The sequence below is a fragment of the Arvicola amphibius genome, chromosome 1, assembly GCF_903992535.2.
Source record: "Arvicola amphibius chromosome 1, mArvAmp1.2, whole genome shotgun sequence".
NCBI lineage: Eukaryota > Metazoa > Chordata > Mammalia > Rodentia > Cricetidae > Arvicola > Arvicola amphibius.
In genome coordinates, this window is record NC_052047.1 from 26,655,536 (window position 1) to 26,681,638 (window position 26,103).

Genomic DNA, 26,103 nt, shown 5'->3' on the forward strand with positions numbered 1-26,103 from the left:
CATATATACAATGATGACTACTAATTCAATTATACATGTAAGTGCAGTAGACTTAGTGTTTATGTGCCTCCCAAATTCATATGTTAAAATCCCAACCCAAGTCCAGTCCAGATAATGGTACTAAAAGATGGGGCTTTGTGTAGGTGATTATGTGGAGGGCACCCTCGTGAATGGGATTAGTGACCTTATAAAAGGGACCAGAGTGTGATTCCTCACCTACTCCATCATGTGAGGTCACAATAAAGAGGCATCTCTATGAGTATGGGGGTCCTTTCCAGACACTGAGTATGCCAGCACCCTGATCTATACTCCTCAGCCTCCAAAGCCTGGAGAAAGAAACAAGCCCCAAGCCCATGCTATCTGCTTACAGCCATCTAAATGGCATAAAACAGGAAGGCAGGCAGAGAGGAAATGGCCTGATTCTATCCAGTTTCTCACCTCTTCTTTTATAAGTGGGACTACAATTAGTGATTCTGTTAAATCATCTTAGGGTTTACCTGTTTCTCCTGAAAATGTACTCTACTACACCAGTCAAGTATCTTTCCTTGCTATCAGACAGTGGTATTTCCATCACAGAAACTTCCCCCAGAACACCATGAAAAGCTTCAACTCCATCCCCTGACTACTTAGCTAGAGTGGAACGAATCTCTTGGGTGGAGGGGGGGGGGAAGAAAAACCTCTCTACATTTTCCCTGAGCCACCTACTCCTGAGCTGTTATAAAAGACAGAAATTTCTATGCCTTCTATATTGTAATTATTTGGGGGGGGGGGTTCCTCAACTTTCTGTTTGGGTTTATTAACTAATAGATACATTTGAATTGTATTTGCAAACCACTTCCTTTATCAGAAAACAGCAATGTAGAAGAGTTAAATGACATTTCCAAATTAAAAAAAAAAACAAAAAGAGAAGATTCTTTTAGCCAACCTTAGATCTTTTAGTAGTGAGAATCTCACATTTCTATAAGCTCTAGAGAACATGTGAGGCAGACGCACTTGCACACTTGCACACTTATTATGTAGCACCTTCGCACATCTATCTATTCACATACGAGCTCTGAGTTCACAGGGACAAAACTGGGCAATGGATTAGCAAAGGCCATCTCAAAATCAGAGGCCCTAGATTTCTGCATCAGAAGCAGCAAATAGATCTGAGGATCTCGGCAAGGAGGTAAACACGAGCCCTGTTTTATATAATGGAGAGTGGACTTTCTGCGTCCCAGCCTTCTCCCAACATGTGTTCACACACATGCATGCATACATGCATGCACTCTTGTGCTTGCAGACAAGGTATTTGAGTAGCTTATAAAACATTTTGGTACTAGGGAGATAGTTCAGTTGGTCAAAGGCCAACTTCGCAAACATGAGAACCTGAGTTCAGATCCCCAGAAGCCATGTAAAAAGTCAGATGTGATGGTGTACACCCACAACCTCAACACCAAGGGAAGAAGAGAGACACGAATATCCCTGAAGCCTGGCCTAAATGGTGAGCTTCGGGCTCAATGCAAGATGCTGTCTGATAAAAACGAGGGAAGTGATAACAAATACATACACACACATAGCAGAATAGACATAATACACATATATTCACATACACACACAGCATAATATACAAGCCATACACACAAGAATAAAATCATAAAAGCGAACTTCATGCGGTTTTTAGTAGCAGTCTGTTCTGGATGACCGCAACTCTGTTAACTCGTATCCCAGCAGCTCCTGCCACATGTCAATCCTTTCTTTGACTTCGGCTACTCTTACATGAGTCACAGAAACACATGTAGGGCTTAAAGGGCCAATGTGAACAGGATTCTTTCTCCCAAAGCTCTCTGGGTAGAAAATTATTTATTTTTGGTGCATGTGGGCAGCAAACTGAGCCTGATGTTGTTTTACTTAACAGTCAGATCTGGTGTCACTGGCTCTTTTTCCCCTCTTCCCCCCGTCCTCATCTTTCCCAGTCTTCTAAGAAGCAAGCCCACAAGGAACACCAAAGACTACAGGATTGTAACAGTCCACTTTGATTTTTAAACACGTCATGAAATTCCTCTTTTGAGCTGGGCAGTGCTGGTACGTGGCTTTAACCCAGCACCTGGGGGGGGGGGGCAGAGGCAGGCAGATCTCTGAGTCTGAAGCTAGTCTAGTCTATAGAGTGAGTTCCAGGACAGCCAGGGCTACACAGAGAAATCTTGCCTTGAAAAACTCAAAAAATAAAAAAAAATCCTTTCTTTGTTGACACAGGAATCATCTTAGAGTGAGATTTAAAACCCCACCAAGGCGATTTCTCAGAAAAACAGGAAACATCCTTTCTCAAGACCCAGTAATACCACTTTTGGGTATATATCCAATGGATGCTCAATTGTGCGCCAAGGACATGTGCTCAACCATGTTCATAGCAGCTTTGTTTGTCATAGCCACAACCTGGAAACAACCTAAATGTTCCTCGACTAAAGAATGGAGAAAGAAAATGTGGTACATTTATATAACGGAGTACTACACAGCAGGAAAAAATAATGACATTTTGAAATTTGCAGGCAAATGGATGGATCTAGAAAACATCATATTAAGTGAGGTAACCCAGACCCAGAAAGACAAATATCATATGTACTCACTCATAAGTGGTTTTAAAGCATAAAGCAAAGAAAACCAGTCTACAAATCACAATCCCAGAGAACCCAGACAACAATGAGGATCCTAAGAGAGACACACATAGATCTAATCTACATGGGAAGTAGAAAAAGACAAGATCTCCTGAGTAAATAGGGAGTATTGGGACCTTGGGAAAGGGTTGAAGGGGAGGGGAGAGGGAAGGAGGGGAGCAGAGAAAAATGAAGAGCTCAATAAAATAAAAAAAACCCCACCAACCTAGAACAGAGACAAGAAAACGCAACGGATCTTTGCCTGCTGCCAAGGAACCTCTTTGAGGAAACATAGGTCACAGATCTGACTAATATAGACTATTTTTAATAACATAAAGTGAACTTTCAAAATAAATGAGCATGCAAAATAAGTTCAGAAGGTCAAGGAGGCAGAGACCAGGCTGCAAACTCCAGCAGCTCAGGTACTTCAAGGGTTCCCAGGTAGATCAAGGGATTTAGACTATCACCTGGGAACTATTAAGGAAAACACTGTGGTCCCGTGCTTTAGGGACCACACAGGTGGTCCCTTATCATGGCACTGTGTGAGTGACGCAGAGTGTTTTGTGTTCAAGGATGCCAGGCCAACGATGCCCAAGACAGGTAAAGTCCAGCTTGCCTATTTGCTATTTGTATCAAGTACCAGGCAGTATCCACATGCAGGAAGAGTGGTCTGTTTTGACGGCACCAAGGCTTCAAGTCATGGGCCACAGAACTGCATCTGCCAGGACAGAGCAGCATTCTCTCACTGCCAAAGAACACTTTGTTCTCTGAAGGCCACTGGCCCCAGGGAGAGGTGCATGCTGGATAAATTCAATAAAGGGAAAAGGAGAGCTGGAATGCTCTGGTGCTGATCGCAAACTGCTGGCCAGAGGGGAGAGTGAGGTGGGAGGACACAGCATCATGGATATGCAAGGCATCCTGGGGATACAGATCACCTGGCAATCCTGGGCTATGGGGAAAAGAGAGCTGGACCCTGTGACCCAGGGTCCATTGTGGAAAGAAGAGATTTGTACCACCAGGGTGCTGGAGGTGATAAGCACAGGGTGATTAACACTGCAATCCAAAATTCTTCCTCCTGCGCATGTGAATGTGGTACCCAGAGAAGACTCCTATTATAAAGTAGCACAGTGCTCCAATGGCTTGGACTATTCCTTTCTTGCCCTTCTGCTGGCCAAAAGTTATAGTGGCTATTATTTGGGTGACAATGAATGTTAGGGTTAAATAAATGTCAGGGTAAAGACGGTGAGGTTGGAAGCACTGAGGAAGGTAAATAAAAAGGGCTTGCAGCTGGTGTGGGATGCACTGATCGTAAGAGGGAGACAGGACACTGGGAAAACAACAAAGCAGGGCTTAGGAGGCTGCAGCTCTGGGAGACCACAACACACACACACACACACACACACACACACACACACACACACACACACACACACACACACACACACACCACAGAACGTGCAAGGTGCCAATGACCATTCCCTAGCACCTTTGGGTTGTTACACTTTTGTACCTATTCTTATATACAAAGTATCTAATTGTAACTGACTGAATATGGGTAAAGATGACTTCTACCACAGCCTCTGCCTATTAGAGGAAGCATGCCATCTGGCCATCCCAAGGGAGGGCAGGAGGACCTAAAACGGTAGACCAAGACTTCTAAGGGCAGATGGAGGCTGCCCTTTGCTGCTGCTCTGCTCAGCCCCCCCCCCCCTCCCTGGACAGCTGCTTAGTTTCAGCTTTTGCCTCTGCCACCCCGACTACTTAGAGAAGCAATTCCCAGCTGCCTGGCTCCTCTTTCAATAGTGTGATGTTTCAGGGATTGATTGGCATGCCGATCTGGCCTCCTGTCTCCCCCTTTGCACCTTTTAGCGTTTGTTCTCTTTTATTAAATGTTGGAGCTGTGTTGAGTACAGTCCCAGCTAATCACAAAGTGTTACAATCAAGTCTGAATTATTATTTATTGTTCTTTAAGCTGCAGGTTTCAATCTTTGACATAGAGTGATGCTACCCACCTTGTCTTTCGGCCCTTACAGAAAGCGCATTATTCGTTATGTTCTTGGGTCTGGCTGGCTATCAAACTTGTAGCTTCTTTCTTTGTCATCATAATCCAGAAATTATGTCCACTCTGGACTCTTCATTTCTCGCTTTAACAACAGAAATGGTGTGCAAGCATTTTCCTGCCTATTTATCAAGTTTGTCAAGTACTTACTTTCTCTTCAAATTGGCAAAATTTCCCACCGTATCACGGAGGGAAATGGCTCGTTGGAGATTTTCAGTTAGGGATCTTAACTAAAGTTACCAAACGAAGTTCTAAAACACTATCAGAAGGTAAGGTTTTATTATATTATTGTTATTATAATCATCATCATTATTAATCTTTTGGTATATGTGAATGTTGATGTATGCATATACGTATATGAAAAAGTTAAGATTTGGTCAAACTATATTTTCCCATTCAAGTACAAAGAAAATGATCTCAAGGCTGTAAGAAGTGTCCAGTTGTTACAAAAGCTGTAAATGGAGACTTGGAAGCCCATAGCAACAGTTGCTGAGGGACTGAGAGCGTATGGGCACTCGCCCCCAAGTCTGACAACTGACTCCACAGGCCCACAAGGTGAAAGGAGAAAACGAAACTTCTAGAAGCTGTCCTGTGATTTCCACCCATGTACAGTGGCATGTGACACACCTCAAAAGTGCAGAAAGGGTATTTAATAACTAAAACTTCTTAAGGGATACATATGTAGCTTAGTGGCGATGTCTTGCCTGGCATGTACAAGGCCCTGGGAACAATCCCTAGAACTGCAAAAAAGTTATTACAATATAGAGTAGTAACAAAGCTAATTTTGTGTAGGAACGAACACTCAGGAGACGTCTTTCCAGTACCGATCCCCCAGTTAATTCAGAAATTAGGCAATGAGTAGGGTGGGGGAGCACTCTTGGTGGAGATGAGATTAAAAGTTCAAATTAGTACCCTAAGTGAAACCTCAGTGACTGAACCTTCTGAGTAGTTGAGCTGTAGATGATTCTCACTATCATGACTGTGTTCATATTTATTTTCAAGGTGTTTTATAAGAACAGGTACAGTGGTGCATGCCTATAAGCCCAATACTGAGGAGGTCAGGCAGGATGAATTTGAGGTCAGCCTACATAGAAAGATCTCATCTCAAAGGAAGAAAAGAAAGAAAGAAGAAAGCAAGGAAGGAAGGAAGGAAAGAAAAGGCTTATAATGGCACCTGATTAATTTTACAATTAGAAAAATAAATATTATGCCAAAATATTTTACTTTCATTTTTTATATATTTTAGAACTATCCATTCCCACATAAATGGTTTGTTAAATTGATAAATTAAACAGAAATTATTTTTACCTAGTCATTAAGCAAGTTCCTTATGGGCTTCTGTTTGTCAGCATTTTGATAGCTTGTAATCTTTCATCTTTAAAAGCCTTAAGTATGTCACTTAATTTTTGAAAACTGTAGCTTAAAAAAGACAAGTGAAAAATCAGTTCAATTAAAAAATTTATTGAGAAGTAAAATAACCTCTAATACCAGATGACATATCCCAAAACAGACCTATCTGTAAGTATTCTTTTTATAAATAGGATGTGAATTACCATGTCTCCTTGATTTTGCATAAAAATGTACCACACACTGGGCAGCACAATACACATCCTCTGTCTTTCTATATCTTAACCTCCAACCTTCCCATCACTAAAAAAATTCCAGGTTCTTGATATTGCCAATATGGTATCAGTGACTATCTTTATATTTAAAATTATTAATTACTGACACAGAATCTAACTATTTTTCTCAAGGTAGTCTCCAAATCCTGGGCTCAAGCACCCCCCACCTCAGTTTCCTGTTAAACTATGCAAAGATGTGTTACATTGTGAAAGATGTGTTGCATTTGTTTAATTATGTAAAGATGTGTTGCTGTTTTACCTTGCCTGCCTAAGGCACCTGATTGGTCTAATAAAAAGCTGAAGCCAATAGTGAGGGAGGAGGTACTGGCTGGGAGAGTAAGAAGGAGGAAGAATTTAGGCTGGGGGAGAAAGAAAAAGCAACACCAGGGAGGAACTAGGGGCCAGACAGACAGACATGGAGGAGGCAGGAAAGTAGGACATACAGAATTAAAAAAAAAAAAAGGTTAAAGGCCTCAAGGCAAAACGTAGATGAAGAGAAACAGCTTAAATTAAGCTAAAAGAGCTAGTGGGACAAGCCTAAGCTAAGGCTGAGCATTCATAATTAATAATAAGTCTCTGTGTCTTTATTTGGGATCTGGTTGGCAGCCCAAAGAAAATACCAATTATAGCCTCCAACCAGGTAGGCCTTCAAGTGTGCAGCGGTCAGCTGTACATATATTTTTTACAGTTTTATAAATTTCTTAATGTATTCATTAAAGAGGATAGCAGTGTTAAATTTAATGAATACTACCCAGTTCATCAGTTATACTTATAATGTGTGAATGTCCACATTTCCAAATTCTTAATGGCATTTATCACTGTCAATTTTTAAACTGTTCCTTATGAAATTCTTGGAAAATATGCTTTCATTGGTATCTCCAGAGACTGCTCCCTTTATCTCTCTCTCTTACATTTAGTTCTTCTGAAAAGGTGCCCATATTCATTGCCTGTTTATCCACTAAGCCCCTTTGTCTGGTTGTCCACTGTTATATACATTGCTCCATGCCCCTGGATACTCAAGTGCAAATCAGTGAGTTTGAGTTTGAGGCCAGTCTGGTCTACAAGAGCTAGTTTCAAGACATGCTCTAAAGCTACAGTGAAACTGTCTCAAAAAAATAAAAAAATAAAAAAACCAAACCAAACCAAAGCAAACCAAAACAAAAGCAAATCATTGCTTCACCATGTGCAATACACGCTAGCTTGGTTTGAGGGCCCGGCATCATTTAAGGACATAGCAGTTTTGTTAGTTTTTGCTCTGTTTTTACACCCTTGCATCCAGGCATGAGCGGCATCTACCAGCCAAATCATTCACCAGATTCAAGATTCCGAGGACCCTCAGAAGTTTTATTGCAAAGAGATGTTTCACTGTAAAGCACCACAGCACGGCACTGCAGCCACGAAGTTATTCTCGTTACTTAAATAACTTCCTATGCACACACAGCAGCCAGAACCACAGCACACCTCAGCACACTGTGAGCAGCCTTAAAGAGACAGAGCCATCTGCACGCACAAGAAATTAAGAGACTAGATACACACAAGACATTCATTAGTTCACATAAAAATACCTGGATTTTTTAGAAAGCTAAGATAAAATGCATTAAAATTGGCAAGAGTTTGGTTTGAGTCGTGCATTCTGGGCCTTTTCTTCAGACTACTGTTATTTTAATTTAATTATTTAAAAACAAAAATTAAAAATTTAAACAGCAATATTTGTTCAACTTCGAGTAAACTAAAAAAAAAAAACACTTAAGTATCCAGTTTTAAAAGGTTAATTTTATGGTACATGCATGTGTTATGTTGCTAACAAAGCTATCTTTTCTTCCTTTCTTCCCTTCCTTCTTTAACTGTGACAAAATATTTCCACAATTTTGTTTAGTTTTAGGAGACAAGATCTCATTCTATTGCCCAGGAGGACCCCAAACTCCCAGGTTCAAGTAATCCTCATGCCTCAGGTTCCCAAAGATCTTGGGTCACGGGTGTGCACCTGCCATCTGCTTGACTCATGAAGGTTTTTTTTTTAAAAGTAAAATTTAATAATTAGACACTACTTTGAATACATATGCTATATATGAGAGACCACTACCCTTCTGGTTAGTATTTTTGAGAATTAAAGATACTTAAAAATATGAAATACACTTAGAATATGTTGCACTCATTAATTTTTCACTGATCTTATATAAGACCTCTGGAAGTTAGTAGACTATACAGTCACTGCATCACGGCGAGACTCTTCCCACCCCTTCTCTGGGGCAGTAGTGGTCAAGGAACACACGCTGACAGTGGCTCCTAAAGAGTGCCATTGAAGCGAGGAGTCAGGACATTTGAAAACGGCTGGGTGACAACTTACGTGTCCCTGTGTAGACAGAGCCAAGCGCCCAGTGTGCTCATCAGAAGTGACTGCAACGTAGGACAGAGAATAATGAAACAGACACCCATCCCATCCTGTCTACTCTGTCTCAGATGCTAGGTTCTCGGCTGGCAATTAATGAAGGTTTCATTGTGTTGAAGTATTTGCAAAAAGAAAGTTGTGGGTTAATTAAAGAGCCCCAGAGAATAAATTAATTCTATTTATCAACAGCATAATATGGACAATGGCTCTGTGAGGCTGACTCAGCCATTGGAACTCCCTGTTTGAGGAGCTCGGAGTGCCACTGAGTGGATACAGTACTTGCTCAGCCGCAGGAAGTGCTGGGTTTGATGTTCAGCACCAGGTACGATCAGGTGTGCAGGTACACGCCTGTAAACCTAGGCGCTTTCAGGAGGATCAGAAGTTCAAGGTCCCCCTCGGCTATATAAACGTTCTATTTGATGCTAAGCCACAAATAAAGGAGAGCCTGTGCAACAAAAAACAATGTAGGATGTCACAAAAAGGTCACGGTGACCTCCAAGATAAAAGTGACGTCATCCTTTTACTGTAACCCATTGGTTGGGGGTGGGGGGAAGAGACTTCTAAATGTGTTGCGTTTCTACACTTTAAAGCAAACAGAAAAGCAAGAATCATTCATATTAAAAAAATAATGCACGGGAACAAAAGAAAAAGTCTTATGGTGGCCCGATGGACGGAGAGACATGACTCCAGGTTGGGGCCCCATAGAAGTTTAAACACTTTCAGAGGTTATGACCTCTGTGTCTAGGTGGTCATGGAAAAAAATAATTTCTCTCCGCAGGAAACTTGTTGCCATTTTGTTTGGGGGGGGGGAGGGGAAGGGGTGGTAATGCTACTCTGTTTCAAAGGGGGTGAGAAGGAACCCACCCACAGACGCCCAGTGGCTCATAGATAAGGTCTGGGCAGCAGGGCAGCCGCCTGAGCGCTGGAAAGGGCTGAGGTCGTTGATCTGAGAGCTAAGCGACTGTAACCGCCTGTCCAGGCTCCCTAAAGCTGCGCCAGCAGCAGAAGCATGGTTGTGAAGGGTTCTCCCTGGTCTCCTAAGACACAATTTTGTTCCTGTCATTTGTCCTTCAGCTTCAAGTGAACAAACCTTTTTACAGTCATTTGGTTTCAAAAACAAATCATGGGGAAGGGACAGATTTCCCTTTTTTCATTCCATGGACACTTAATGGCACATGGCCATGGTTTTTAGAAAAACAGTATTTGTGGCATAGAGTACCTAGAATTTAGTAATAATAAAAGAAAAAATAAAACCTTCGCAAATAGTTTTCTTCCTCCGCTTCTCCACAGGTGCTACGCAGTGTGAGGCAGACCTGCTCTTTCTTAATTTATTTCCTCCTATTTCCAGATTCTATCATTTCCCCATCCGAGAAACAGGTGGGGGGAAGCATGTACCGGAGGCTGGAACCAGACCGCCACCAATCTGGCACCTCTCTGGCAAACCTCCAGAACCACTCTCTAACATCAAAGCCCTCCACTCTTGTTTTTGAAGTGTGTGGGTGTGGGCTACACAGTGTCTTCTGTCTAAAAGAAACCATAAGTCTTAGAGCAACAGGCGACTTTTATTTTAGATGAGGTCCCTTTCACCCCTGCCCTAGCCTGGCCTTGAGGTTCAAGGGATCCTCCCGCCTCAGCCTCCTGGGCAGCTGTGATTTTAACTGGGCAGCACCACACCGGGCTTATATACAGACAAGAAATAAAATCTGGATTCTTAGGGATTTCCATAGAGCCGCCTGGGAAAGCCCACTCTTATGCCTTCAGATAACCTGCAATCCTAGAGCTGTGGCGACGAACCACACAGCACGGTAGATCTTGTAATTTCTAATGAGAAAAGATAAGAAACATGTAGGAGAGTCACATGATCAAAGGAAAACAAAATCCTTTAAAAAAAATCATTCTGTACCAGAAGGAGATGAGGTGAGCTAACAAACTTTGTAACTTCTCAAAGGGACAGGGCAAATTCATCGTCTAAGCCACAGAAAATTGTGGCGGGGTGTGACTCTCCCAAACATACTGTCAAGGTACCCCTAGGGATGGTGCGCCTCCCCAGGTGGGGAGACTTAGCACAGTGCAGAGGCCTTCCCTGGCTGTCCTCATCCCAATTCTGACTTCAGTCTCCCGGAAGGGAGGTTTGTGAAGAGTCCAGCAGCAAGAGCGCATGGATGCTCTTGGTGCCTTCCCATCCCAAGAAAGATGGGGTCAGCCCACTCACTGCCCCGTGAGGATTATCGCACAGAAAGAGAAGAACTAAAATCGGAGTTCAAAGTCAAAGTGCTCTGAGCACCACAGACATGGGGCCTGCTCGTGGCCAGCTATTGGCGTGATTTTTGTTTATCTGTTATGGATGAATGCAGAGGCTAACTAAATGCTATCCTTATCAGTATCAAAACGTTTGCCTGGCATGGTAGTGCACACTCACGATCCCACACCTTGCTAGAATGAAGCAGACAGAAAGCTGTAGTCTGGGTTACACTGTAGCAGCCTGACTTAAAAACAAAGACACAACCCAAACCTGAGTGGACAATGCTCCATACTAGATTATACCTGAAGCAGAAGACTTCATGTCCCAGAGCTCATACTATTGAATTTGGATACAGTAAAGTGATGTCTCAAAGCCGAAAAGCGATCCTTCTGCCTTCTGCCACGGCACAGAAAAACACGTTTTCTGCCTCTTTCGTTTATCAGATATCATTTCTTACTAGGCTTGTGAGTCTGCCTCTCGTAATCGCTTCGACTTTCTAATTGCATTGCCTCTTGCACCTGTGGGATGGGAAACGCGATAATCCGGTGTGATGGGAGTAAATGCAAGGAGAGTCACTAAGTGCCAAGTGGAGACCTAAGAGCTCGGCCAGGAGTTCAGCGTCCACGGTGACTGGCATCTACTGAGCTGCCCAGCTAGGTTTTGTTTATGTCTCGGTGCACTGCCGAAGTCCAGAGAGGTTCTTATGCAGGTGATCCAGAAGTAAATCCAGGCATTTTTGTGCACAGAGAACAAGAGGGGAAAGATAGCTACTGTCTCTTTAATTGGCAACTCATAGCAGCTACTTCGTACTGTACCTGAGACTTGAGCGCTCAGAGCCTCTCTGTGGACAGTCTTTGTTAGTTTAATTTCCTCGGAAGCCATGGCTTTTTAATGTTACTGAAATAAAAGAGTACATCATACAAACACATGAGCACAATGTTACAGAAACGAGGGGTGGGCTGCTTGCAGCATCACAGCACGGGTTCTGCCTTTAGGCACCCAGCTCATTACCCGATTACCCGTCGGCACACTGATGCGTATAAACCTGATGGAATGGGAGGGGAGGAAGCAAACCGCACCAGTGATCAAACACTGCCACTCCTGTCGCGTGCCACCGTCGACGCAAGCAGCCCATCCAGTGAATTATAGCTTCTGCCACATTGCTGACCCTTGTCCCAAGGAAGAAATTTACTGCGTTCCCCAGACCTGAAAGGAACAGGCAGGATTTATGAGGGGACACTTTCCTTTTTATTAGTAGCTGAGTCAATGTTTATGCTGAGTCAAGGCACTTAACTCCTAAACCAGGCATGAGAAAACTATATCTCATCAAATGTACAGGCTTCTAGCGTTTGGATTATTCCATGTGTCAAAACCATCTGTATGTTTGCAGGAGGAATGCTGGAGCTAGGGGCCATTACGTTAAGCAAAATAAGCCAGACAAACACTGAATGGTTTCTCTTAATGGTATCTAGATTTGAAATTACATATGCATATGTAGCATGTACATAGACGTATGCACACCTAGACATGCATCTACATGTGTGCACTTAAGTGTCACAAAACTCAGAAGGGGATGATGAGACAGGAGAAAGAGATCTTAAAAAAAATGGGAAATTGAAAGCAACGGAATATCTGGGCTAGGAAAGTCGAAGCAGGGCCTGAATGGGGAAAGAAAGGGAGCCAGCTGGGAGGAGGCAGGAACGTGGGGGATGGGGACAGACAAAAGAGAGGAGGAGGATGCATATGCATTAAGATGCCACCAGGAAATCCATGGCTCTGTACGCTAACCGGAAAATTTAATTTCAAATAAAGAGCATTGGAGAGATCTCTAATACCCAAACATGCACCTGTTTGTCGTTATAGTATTTCTTGGGGGAAGTGAACAGGATTATAAAACAGGATCATATGTAATAGCATTTTCAATTTTCCCTCCATTATTTTCCCCAGAACTCAAAAGTTATTTGTAGATAATCATTTTTTCAAATATTGTTTATAAAAAATTCCCTGACAAATATAATTCTTGAAACATTGAAAACTCTATACAGTCAAAGCTGTGGTTTGAATGTGCCCTACACTGTTCCTGTGGCTCTGACAAAATCCGACCGAACCCACATGAGGGAAAGAACGATTTATTTGGCCTGTACTTTAAAGGAGTCTGTCCCACCATGTCAGGGATGGCAGGGCAACCTGAAGTAGCTTGGCCTGAGGTAGCTGAAGCTGGCAATGAGGCTTCACCTCTCTGTGGACAGGGAAGCAAAGGACAGGAATGCTCACAGGAATCTGACTTCCTCCTCTTCCCCATTGTATCTACCGAGGTCCCCAGCTCATGGGATGGAATCACACACATTCTTGGTGGGTCTCCCTTCTAAGGTAATTCTCTCTAGAGATGGCCTTACTTACACACACAAGCATGCACGCACGCACACACGCATGCATGCATATGCACACGTTGTGTGTGTCTCTTCTAGGTGGTTCTAGCTCCAGTCAAGTTGATATTGAAGGTTGGCCACACCAGAGAGCATATCCCCAAAAGTTCACACTTTGGAAGCTTCCTCTTCAATGTGGTGGTATCAACATGTGACCAGACTTTAGAGAGGCAGAACCCAGTGGGAAGTGATAGATCACTGGGGTGCCGCCTTGGGGAAGGATTATGCATGGTAGCTCTAATGAGCTCCCTGGTTGTTCTCCAGAGAGTGAGTCTTACAAAAGAATAAACCTGTCCCCCTTTGCTCTCATCACATGATCGTTCCCTTCCAGATGTGCTCCAGCCATGATTCTGTCCACCATGATGGGACACAGCCAGGGAGGCGGCACCTAGCCCTTAAACTCCCAAAAGTGTGAGCTAAATAAACTTCGTATGTTTATAAAGTACACGGATTGTCTCAGTGCCATAATGCTGTATTTTAAAGAGTCTCTCTTAAACCTTTTCCCGCCATTTTTGCAGTACACTTTTCTGTTAACCTTTGGCATGTCCTCAGCTGTGACCAGCTGTTCCTGCAATAGCTGTCTGTGAAGCAGCTGTGTGTCTTCTCCCTGCAAACTTATAGCCATGCTTGGGTTCTCTCTCCTCTGTGTCTCCACTCTCCTGATTCCCCAGCAATAATTGTACTAGGCATGCTGTATGTATGCATGCCCCTTCTACTTGAGCAAAGTGTGAAATGGTTTCTTAACACTCAAAATACTTTTTTTCTTGACTTGTCCCATCCCAAGGTCTTTTTCTTTTAAGAGATTTGTAATGCGCGCGCACACACACACAAACTAACTCAACAGAAAACATACAACCAAAGACATTTTTAATACTTTCGATCAACATTACACCAAGAAAGTTTCTTTAGAGTTGGATAGATAGCTGCTCTCCCAGCAAACCCTAGCTCAATTCCCAGTGCACACACGATGGCTCACAAACATCTGCAGTGCTGGCCCCAGGGAATCCAATGCCCTCTTCTGGCCTTCTCTAGCACTGCACTCATGCAGTGCACAAAGACATACATACAAGCGAAACACCCATACACATAAAATAAGAATAAAGGGGGAAATTTAGTTTTTAAAAATGAAATCTTACTGGGTGGTGGTAGTGCACACCTTTAATCCCAGCATTTGGGAGGCAGAAGCAGACAGATCTCTGTGAGTTGAAGACCAGCCTGGTCCATAAAGTGAATTCCAGGACAGGTTGTTACACAGAGAAACCCTATCTCAAAAAAAGGAAGTCTCTTCCCTGAAAGCTCATTTACTACTTCCTGCTTCACTTAATTCTACTGAAAGTATTGCTAGGATACTGCACACAATCTCAGCATAAATGTCACCTCTCCATTTGCAACGGACCAGATCAACCCAAGCGTCAGGGTCCGCCAGCGTCAGGGTCCGCCAGCGTCCCTCAGGGTCCACCAGCGTCAGGGTCCGCCAGCGTCCCTCAGGGTCCACCAGCGTCAGGGTCCGCCAGCGTCAGGGTCCGCCAGCGTCCGTCAGGGTCTGCCAGCGTCCGTTAGGGTCCGCCCACTGCCAGCACTGTCGTCACTGATTCTCATGTGCCAAGGTCACTCAGGCTGCCGTAGTCAAATAGCACAGACCAGAGAAATTCATGCTCCAGCTTTGGAGGCCCAAGCTCAGCAAGATCTAGCAGGTCTGGTGTCAAGGGCCGGGCCCCTCTGGTTCCCTGGTGAGGTCATGGTAGCTATGTCCTCACATGGCTGAAAGGGCAAGCTTGCTCTCTGGGGACATCTTTTATAAGGACACCCCCTCCATTAGCGAGTGCTCTGCTCTCATGAGGCAATCACCTCCCAGAAGCCTTGCCAGGGGCTAACCCTCCTCCCCCAGAGGTTACCATTTTAACACAAGACTCAAACAGAGAGAGCATAACACTTTGGCTTTAATTTTTTCTGCTGACCTCTGAAGATGCTGTGGTATTAACTGTTCCTTATTTAACTTCAGTTTATACTCCATAACCTTCAAAATCTTATCACAGGACTGGGTGGCTGGCACAGGCCTGTAATTCCAGAATTGGGGAAGCAGTGGTGGGCAGATCTATGTTTGAGACCAGCTTAAGCTACATAGTGAGTTCTAGGCCAGGCAACTACATAGTAAGACTTTGCCTTTAAAAGAGAAAAATCCATCATCACTGAGAAACTGGGTATTTTGTAACTTTATGATTTTTTTCTTTGCTACTGCCTACATAGCTATGACAGGCACAATACTGTACCAGGCTTTTTCTTTGGGGTCACCAGCCAGCTCCCAAATCATGACATGGAGACTTATTATTAGTTATGAATGCTCAGCCTTATCTTAGCTCTTATTTTAATCTGTTTCTCTTTATCTACTTTTTACCTTTTCTCTTTCTGTATATTTTACTGTCCTGATGTCTCTATGTCTGGCTGGCAACTGCCTGGCTTCTGGAGTGCCCCTCACTCCCCATTCTCCTCTTGTTCTTCTTCCTCTTCTCTCCTATTTATTATCTGCCCACCAGCCCCGCCTATCCCTCTCCTGCCTAGCTATTGGCCATTCAGCTTTTGATTGGACCAATCATGTGTCTTAGGCAGGCAAGGTTAAACAGATGCAACACATCTTTACATAATTAAACAAATGCAGAATAAGCAAAAGTAACACATCTATACATCCATGTAAGTCTAGCAAAGGCCAGTATTAAAATTCCCAGTAAGCACACTTTGTAAGTGAAAATATAAATGTATCACAAAATAATATTTTTCCTTTATTTCAGTGTACAATAGGTTCATATTTATGTAGTTTAGAAGTTTTGAAAACCTTTGGTAAGAGACCTTCAGTAATCTTTATTTTAGAGGATTAAAAGATATTTCTATGTATATATGTGTGCCTGCTTGCCTGGAGGCCAGAAGAGGGCATCAGATCCCCTAGAACTGGAGTTAACAGATGCTGTGAGTTGATTGATAGGGATGTTTGGAACAGAACCTGGATGCTCCCTGCAAGATCAGCAAGCATTTTTAACCACAAGCATTCTTAACCACGGAGACATCTCGCTAGTTCCTTTTAGGGATCTTTATTGCCATCATCGTTGTCATCATCACGGCTACTAGACAAAGCTTCTACTGTTTACCCCTTGCTGTGCAGCACAGGTGTGAATCTGTTTTGTTCCCCACCTGAGGGCCCATTTCCTCTGAGGAATGCCGTCATAAACCACGGCTGCAGCGCTCCCTTAAGAAATTCCCCTATGGGCTAGCCACGGTGCTGAAGAACACCTGTCATGGGCAGGTGGAGTCCCCAGAGCCCTGTGACTTGTTATGTTACAAGGCAAAGGATGCTCTGCCAATAGGACACGCTGAGGGATGCTGAGCCTTAGTTATCTGGGTGAACCCAATACGATCACAGGGTCTTCTAAAGAGGGAGTCAAGGGCCTGCGAAGCACAGGAGGAGCTGTGATGAGGGCTGGACAGGTCCGCAGAGGGAGAGGGAGAGGGAGAGGGAGAAGGCTCAGTGGAAGATGTAGCAATGCTGGTTTGGAAGAGAGAAGGAGCTGACACAGCTAAGGAAGGCAGGAAACCTTGACAAGCTATCCAAAAGTTATCTCCTGAAGCAGTCAGGAGGATCGGGTCTAATCACACATTATAATATTAATGATTAGACACCACTGTCTAGAGCTACAGAGTGTCCCAAGCAGCCGGGCTGACTTGTGGCTTTAGCGCTACAGTGTACTCTCAGCTACTATAATTGTAAGACTGTGCTACAACACAAAACTAATGTACGTTCCCAGCAAAATTATTGACATTTCTGTGGATAAGTCCTTTTGGGAACCTGATTTACAAAGTCTCCAGAATATCTATATTTGGGAAGTGTTAAAATAAAGGATCCCTGCTGCATTCTGTTTAAATCAGAATTCCCCAAAGACATTTCTTCAAAGACGCTTTAAAGAAAATCCTTCAAATCTTTCTTCAGACACTACCTGACAGAGGCAAGGAGAGCATGGTGTCGTAGGGTAGTCATGTAGGTGAGGACGGAGAGGAGGGGATGCCAACACTAAATGTCCTTCCTCCTCCCCCCCTCATTTTTTTTCAAGACAGGGCCTTCCTGGAACTCGCTCTGTAAACCAGGCTACCCTTGAACTCACAAGGATCCGCCTGCCTCTGCCTCCCAAATGCTGGGATTAAAGGCGTGTGCCGCCACCATCTGGCGAGAGGACTCTTTTTTTTTTTTTTTTAACCAACAGTCACAGGCCAGAGAGAACTGATGAGTGAAGACAGAGACACCCACAGGAACTGCTGTGGGAGTCTACAGGAAAAAAAAATCACTTCCGGGAGAGGAGGGGGTCAGAGGACCCCTCATTTGCAAATGTGTTTAAGTATAGCTGAGGTGTTGAGTAAAGGGACAGAGGGGATGGAGCCCAGGTGAGCAACCATCTCTATGGGCACCAATCAAGTCACTGCACCAGTGTTCCCAGTGGGGCAGTGTGCTGGGTTCCGGTAAAACCTGGTCCTTGCTTGTCAGATCATCGAAACTGTGAACTGGGGTTCTCGTCAACATTTATCAAAAATTGAAGACGCACATATCACTAAATCCTGAATGTGAAATGTGAGTCCTGTCTCCACTGCGGCTCTGGGGCTGGTTTTTGGCACGGAAAGGACTTGGGGACACTTGTGCCCACCACTTTTGCTGCTTTTGTCTCTCCGGAGTAGTACAGCCTTCCTCATTGTTCCCTGGACCTCCACACTTCAGAACCAAAGTCACTTATTTCGAAGAGCTTAACACCAGTTCTGTGGCTGGGCACAGAAATGAGATTTTTGCTCTGATAGGGAATGGTAGTGGCAGCCCCTCTCCCCACTGACTTTTAGCTTTCTGTGTGTGCTGTCCATTTTGGTCTCCTTAGGAGCAAAACTCTATTCCTATTTGTCCTTTGTAAGCCTGGAGCGCAGAGCCCTGCCTCTTCCGTGGGAGGCATTTGGCATGTTTGCCCAAATATTGAAAGGACCCTGGGATGTGAGCACTTGCCAATTTGAGTCAGTGTAGAGAAGAAATGAACTTGTACTTATTTTAATGAGGAAGAGATTAGAACGGGTGGCATTTTAGGGGTGGGGAACCCAGCATATTTTTCTCCCCTGGTTTTAACCTCTTGAAGAACAGGCACTGTGCCCAGGCTTATGCCGATGTCTCACGGGACACCAGATGACCAAGGAAAGACAGAGTGGCAGGAGGTCTCCTCCCAAGAAGAATGTTCATATGGTGTGACCTCTGGTGATTGTGGGTTCCCCTTGTTTGTCTGGCAAACACCTTCTCCTCTTTCCAGAGAGCTCAGATGGCACCCCTGGGAGGCCCCTCTTCTCCCCATGGGTGTTTACTTTGCCTTTTGTGCTCCAGGCATTCTGTGGGGAAAAAAAAGCCCTCTCAAATATCACCAACCACACTTTAGCCTGTTATCTGTTTACATGTCTGAATTCAGTTCGGTGAAGTTCAGTTCACCGGCAATGCCCTTGGTGTTTGCTAACGCTAGATTCAAAGGCTCCAAGGCAGGCGGGACTCTAGGCTTTCACGCTGCTTCCTACTCTAAGGGACAGACACGTACACCAACCCTTCCATGTCTCTGTAGAAGCAGAACAAGAAGCAGCAGACAGATGGTTGGGGGAGGGCGGGACATCAACCCCTAGACAGCAGGGTCTCATTTTATAGCCTTAGCCCCCGAGTACTAACGCATGTCTGGTGCATAAGCAGCCCTAGGCTAATGGAAGGAGGGAGAGGAAGAGAAGCAGGGAAGATGGCAGGAGGAAGAAAGAGAGGAACCGCAAAACTGCCCGCTTGGAAGACCATCAGTCTTGTGGTCCAAGCAACCCTGGTACTTTGTAGGTGATATCATGGGACTTTTGGAAGTAACTTTTTGGAGTTGGAAGCTGGTGACTCAGTGCTATCTCATGTACAATATGATCCACGATATTCACCTCTGGTGGAGACAAGCCAGCATGAACCTGTATTCAACTGTGGTCCCAGGGTCCTTATTAATGACCCTAGCCTGCCAGGAGGCCTCAGAAGAGAGAACAATAGGTGGCCTTCACTGACAAAGCCACTGGCACAGTTCAGCCCAATTCTTCGGCTCTGCAGTCATGGAACATGGGCTCTTACGCTACCACAAAGGATTGAATGAGACTTTCAGTCCCACAGAATCCTGTTTGCCACCCAGTTTCCTACTTCTCCACCTGTGCTCCCGTCTTAGCTTACGCTGGGCAGATGGAGAGGGGACTCACATTTCAAGCCTTCACAGTCCGCATCCCAGCTCCCTTCTCCAGCAGGGACTGCTTTCCTAAGGAGGTCCCCGGGAGATGACAGTGTAAAGTATGCCTCAAATTTTCATCCCAGCAGCTGGTATCATCTAACACCCTCGGGAGGGGCACGGCTTTGTCGCTTCAGCTAGCAATCTAATCTTGAGATCCTCAGCCAAAATATCAATTACAGGTTCTGCTGCATGATGGGATATATCGGAGTTCAAACAAGGAGGACAATGGCATAAGTCAGGGGTTGGGGGGGGGGCAGGTGGCTGAAGGGACTGGGCCATACGGCAGAGGTGAAACTAGGTAAAGCTGACTTCTCACGGCTTGGTAGACTGCTAATTTCATCCTAAAGTACTGTTTGTCTCATGAAGCAATGGCAGGGAGACTCGCGCCCCTGAGGTGGTTTTCTTGGAGAATTCAATTAGAAACTACTGGTACTCCGATGGCATGTCAACACCCCTGAGTAAGGATGAGATTATTGAAAAATGATTGGTAATTACAAGCTTTTTTTTTTTTAACCAGCCACAACAGGTCACATGCTGTACGATTCCATTTATATGAAAACCCTAGAATAGGTAGATATATAGAGATGCAGAGTAGAGTCATGGTTGCCAGGAGGCAGGGGATGGGGTGAGTGTTTAATGGGTGCAGAGTTTCATTTGAGGAAATGAAGATGTTTTGGAATGGGTCAGGGGTAATAAATTGATGACCTGTGGATGTACTAAATATATCGATGAATTTGTTCATTTTGAAACACTTTGAAATGGATTATTTTACTTCATTGTGCTATGGTCCAGGGGGCTGGACCCACAGCCTCACACACGCTAGGCAGGCATCCTGCCATTTCCACTCCATTACACCCCTGTGCTTTTGTCTTTTTCTTTTTAAGACAGGGTCTTATTAAATCACCAAGGTTGGACTTGAATTTGTGATTCACGTGCCTCAATTTCCCAATTATCTTGTATTACGGACTTGTACCATTACATCCAGCTTAAAATGATTAATCTTGGGAAAAAGAAAATTGATTGAACAGCTAATTGTATGTTATGTGAAATCTTATCTGAATATTTAAAACTGTACTAAAGTATTCAGAGTAGCTCAGCTATATGAAATTACTGGGACCTAAGGACAAGCCTTTATCCCCATTCCAGGGATGGAAGGGTTGAGTCAGCCCAGTAATTGCCAGAAGCTTAGAGTAAAAAATCTAAACAAAGGGCTCCTGGTTTACTTGGCCACACACTAACGTGTGTGTGTATGTATCTGTGTGTGAGTATCTGTATGTGTGTGTGTAGGTCATCGTATATGTGTATGTATGCATGTACGTGTGTGTGGGTATGTGTGTGTGTGTATAGGTCTGTGTATGTGTTTGTGTGTGTATGTGTGTGTATGTGTGTATAGATCTGTGTATGTGTATGTGTGTGTATGCGTTTCTGTCTATGTGTGCGTATATATGTGTGCATGTGTATAGGTCTGTGGGTATGTGTGTGTGGGTATGTGTGCTTGGTCTGTGTATGTGAGTATAGGTCTGTATATATATGTGTGTGTGTCTGTCTGTCTATGTGTGTGTGTATGTGTGTAGGTCTGTGGGTATGTGTGTGTGGGTATGTGTGTCTGTGTATATGTGTATGTCTATGTCTGCATGTGCCTCTGTGTGTCTGTGTGTGAGAGTATGTGTGTATGTATGTATGTGTCTGTGTATAGACATACCTATGTGTATGCCTGCGTGTTTGTGTGAGTATGTGTATACATGTATGTCTGTATGTGTATATATCTGTCTCTGTGTGTTGGGGGGCATAGTTCCAACTCATGTGTCTTCCTCTTCAGGTTCCACCTTATTCTCTGAAAGGAAGAAGGACACTCACTGAACCCACATTCATTAGTTGGCTAGGAAGGCTGATGAGGAGTCCCTGGGAATCTCCTGCCTCTGTCCCCAGGCTGCAGCTCAGCTCTGGTACTACAGGTGGCCCATCTCCCCAGCCCAGACTCTAGTTCTTACTCAGCAGGGGCAGTCTCAGGAGCAGTAGCTGTGCACCAGCAGTCTCCATCAAAGTCAGCTGCAGGGCTGACAGCGCAGTTCAGTGGGGCAGTGCTCGCCTGGTATGCACGAGGTCTGGGTCTAAACCCCTGCACGGTCCCAAACAATACAATCCTACCATATCAGTTAAATAGGCCCGTGTTTACCAGACTCTGAACATCAGCCAGAATGGCAGGGCTCTGAGGTGGTGATGACGTCAGACAACGATGACAGGTCATTTTAATTCAATAGACAATGAGAAGACCTTGTCATTTTCACGTGCTTTCAGAATCAGAGAGAATGCATGCTGTCAGAGATCAGAAGGATCTCTGGGAAGAGGACAGTGTTTTTCTTTTCTACTCTGGCACTCGGAAAAACCTATGCTCCAGCACACACCTCTGGGAGTCAGCCACTGAGTGGAAAGCAAAGCACCAGAGCTTAGGGGATTAAGCACATCTCCAATGAAGGTGAGAGAGATGGGATCTTGGAAGAAGGCTGCTAGGCAGTCACCAGAAACAGCAAACTTAGGGAAGGCTGCTGGGGCTGTCAGTCTTCCCTGCATCCCCTTTCTACCCATACCATTTAGCCAAAGCTACAGACAATTGGTCCTCCCTGTCCTCACGAACCACCCCCTGTAGAGCCTCCTGTCCTCCCCAGTCATCCTTGTGCAACCTGCTGTCCTCCCCAGTCATCCCTGTGCAGACTCCTGTCCTCACCATCATCCCTGTGCAGACTCCTGTCCTCCCCAGTCATCCCCGTGCAGCCTCCTGTCCTCCCCAGTCATCCCTGTACAGCCTCCTGTCCTCTCCAGTCATCCCTGTACAGCCTCCTGTCCTCCGCAGCCATCCCTGTGCAGCCTCCTGTCCTCACCATCATCCCTGTGCAGCCTCCTGTCCTCCGCAGTCATCCCTGTGCAGCCTCCTGTCCTCCACAGTCATCCCTGTGCAGACTCCTGTCCTCCCCAGTCATCCCTGTACAGCCTCCCTGCCTTCATCATCTTGGAAAATTCCTAATCTTTCTGGTTTGATCTTGTGAGGTTTTCTTCCTCCCATGGCTTTGTTTTCCCTCCCTGACTGAAAACAGCATTGACTATGCAACCCTGACTGAGACTCCTTTGCTGTGACTGCCTTTGGCTGGGGCACCATCTTCTCAACCATGTGTCCTCACATGGACGGAGAGTACTCTGTTCCACACTGGTGTAGCTCCACTTTTTCAGGCATTTCTCTAAAGATTGTGCCGAACTAAAAACTGTTCATATGGCCTCACTCTCACAAACATCTAGACAAGCTTCATATGTAAGAAGCATTTAAATATAATGAAAAGCAAAAACATATTAAATACTTCTGAATCCCCTAGATTCAACGTATTAAGCCAAATGATTCAGAGAGTGTGGTATGCGTGTATATGTGTGTACATTTTTCTAGATTACATGGGAAAAAAAGTGTGTTCCCACCACTAAATGTTCTACACATCACAGAAATTGTAGTATCATTTTCCTGGAAAAGGTCCTAAAAAGGAGAAAAAGCATCTGCCCTCTGAATAAGTCAAGCTAGGAGATGAAATGTAAACAGAGAGAGAGACCTGGGCGAGGAGGCTCCTCCCTTTAATGGGGATGGGGAGGGGAGCCGAGATATCTCAGAGCTCAACAATACAGACGGACTGCAATGCTGAGTTTGTTAACTCCTGTTCTCAGCAGGGCAAGTCCCTGCCACTCTACCTGTTATCAATGGCACATGGGTGACAAAGTAGAGTCCACACTGGCCTGGCTGTTTCCATTACCGACTCAGACCTTTGGTGAGCCCTCTGAGCTTCCCGAGATGGTACCTCTGCTTGGACAGTGGGGACCGACATGTACCACAAAAGGAGGTTGTGATGGATTGAAAGTTGAGGGCTTCGCTCTCCACCCCATACCTGAGAAAGCAGCCTTATTTCAAAGCAGGGTTGCTGCGTGGGTAATCAGTTAAGAAGACATTGCAGCTGAGAAGGGTGGGATGTTAATGCAACGTCTGGTGCCCTTGTAAGAAAGGGGACGATGGCCTCTGAACACGTACCACATGGATGCTATGACGATGGACTCTGAACACGTACCACGGGGATGCTATGTGAAGACATGCACAGAAACTGAAGCGATGTGGCTGCAAGCCAAGGTCTGCCAAAGGCTGCCAAGGACCACTGCAGACTAGGAAGGAAGAGGATGGGCGGGAAGGGATGCCCACTCTGAGTCTGGAAGGGAGTGGGCCCAACTAGGGGCCGGCTTGATAAGGCTACAGAAGTGTGAAGTGGTGAATTTCTGTTGTTTCTAGCAACCTAGCATTAGCACTTTGTTACAGCAATCCCGGAAAACTAGCGTGGCGATGGAGGTCCAGCTTATTTATTTGTTTATTTATATATTGAGTGTGTGCATGTGTGTGCATGTGCATGTACGTGTGTCTGTGTGTGTGCGCGCATGTATTTTAACTGTAAAGGAAACACACTTAGAATAGGTTACATTGACAAGAAAGCATAGAAACTCTTATTATTTGGCTATGTTTGAACCTGTGACTCAGTTCATGTGTTAAAAGCTCAGTTTTGAATGGAATTGAGATGCGGAGACTTCCCTGCCTCCCTTGGTCATGAGGGCTCTCTCTTTGAGGATGGACAGATGTCAATGCAGTGCTCTCTTATCTCGAGTGGGCTTCAGTTTGGCCCTCTCTTGCTCCTCAGTCTTGCGCTGTTGCTCTTCTCCTTCCTCCGTGGGCACGGCACAACACAAAGGCTCTCACCAGATGCCAGGGGCATGTGCCTGGACTTTGCAACCTCCATATCCATGAGCCAAATAAGCCTGTTCTTTATAAATTATCCAGTCTCAGCTATCCTGTTGCAGGGGTAGAAGATGGACTAAGGCAGAATCTAAGCCATGGAAGCGTATTTTTTTCTTGGACCTGACATTGCATCTGCATGTTTACCACCCATTCACTGTCTCAGCACACGGCTCCTGGCTATGCCTGCAGCATGCAAGCTGTGCCTTTCCCTTCCAGCCTTGGTATTGCTGCTTCCTCTGCCTGGAACCTGCTCAGGCCAAACCGTGACTCCCAGAATCGCCTCGGTGAGAACCCCTTATAAAGACACACTGCAATTTGGATCAGCTTCCCGAATGCTCACTGCCCCTCACTCCCCTCTAAGTTCTCCCTTCCCCATGTCCTAACTAGATCCTAACATCCTGTACCATTCATTCTTGCATCACCTATGACCTCTTCCTCATTCTAGGACATTATCTCAGGCAGAGCCCTGTGCCTGTTTTGTTCACAGCATCCAAACAGGGTCTAGTTTGCTGGAGGTGCTCAACAAAGAACTATAAAACCCATCATTCATTTTAAGACAGTCATCCACCTTATCATGATGAAGCTACTAACGTGTTGCAAAAGTAATTAGAAACAATTAAAAACGTCACATTCCCTCCATCAACTAAGCCCTCTTTCAATGTAGAAGAAACACAATGGACAGTGGATCTCAGCTTCTTTGAAGTGACTCCCTCAGAGGTCCTGTCACACGAGGAGAAATGCCACGACAGGGGTAACAACTCTTTGACCAAAGCCTGATGAGAGGGATAAATGTAATCGGGTGTCTGAATACACAACCCTTGCCGTGAATAATGCTGATGGCTACTTCCTTTGGCCTTGAACTTCCACCTCTTCCCTCTGCTTATCTAGAGAGAGAAAAGACACCGTCCTTGAGAAGGAGGGCAGCCAGGCACGAATGAGCAGCCTCCGCCTACAGATTGGCACACCAAAGTGGGGCTGATTACATCCACGTAAAACCTGAAAAAGCTTGGAAAGGAACTCTAGACACAAAAGAACAGAGTTAAGCATGGCTTCTTGGTAGCTGGCATTTTTTTTTTCAGATGAGCTGTTTGCTGGTGGCAAGCAGGAGTTCTGTGGCTTCTTTAAGAAAAGGCTTACTGACTCAGTATAAGAAATGGCAGCTTCCTTGTTCATGCTGCCAGCACTTAAATGGGGTTTGTGAGCAGCGTGTTACAAACTGCTTAATGGCGCAACATAGATCTGCTGCATGCCTGGAACGGAGGTGGTATGCATGGCTCACAGAGGCAGTGAACAGACCTCTGCCGTGTTGGACTGGGCAGAGCCAAAAGGCAAAGCAGCCTTAGTCCTGGCCACACTGCTTAGCATTTTAAAAGTGTTCCTTGTCAGAAAATAATTACAGTTATGCAATAAAGACAGATTCAGACAGAAATAAACCTCTAAATGGGCCACAGTGTTGGATAAATGTACATAGGCTTGAGAGAGAGAGGAAAAAGAGTATAGAGACTAATAAAAGTACAGACAGTCATAGATTAAAGGAGTAAAGATAATGGAATACATATTAAACTTGTAGAAAAAGTAATTTGAGTAAGAAAAATAAGCCAAAAATAAAAAAAATAAGGTGGA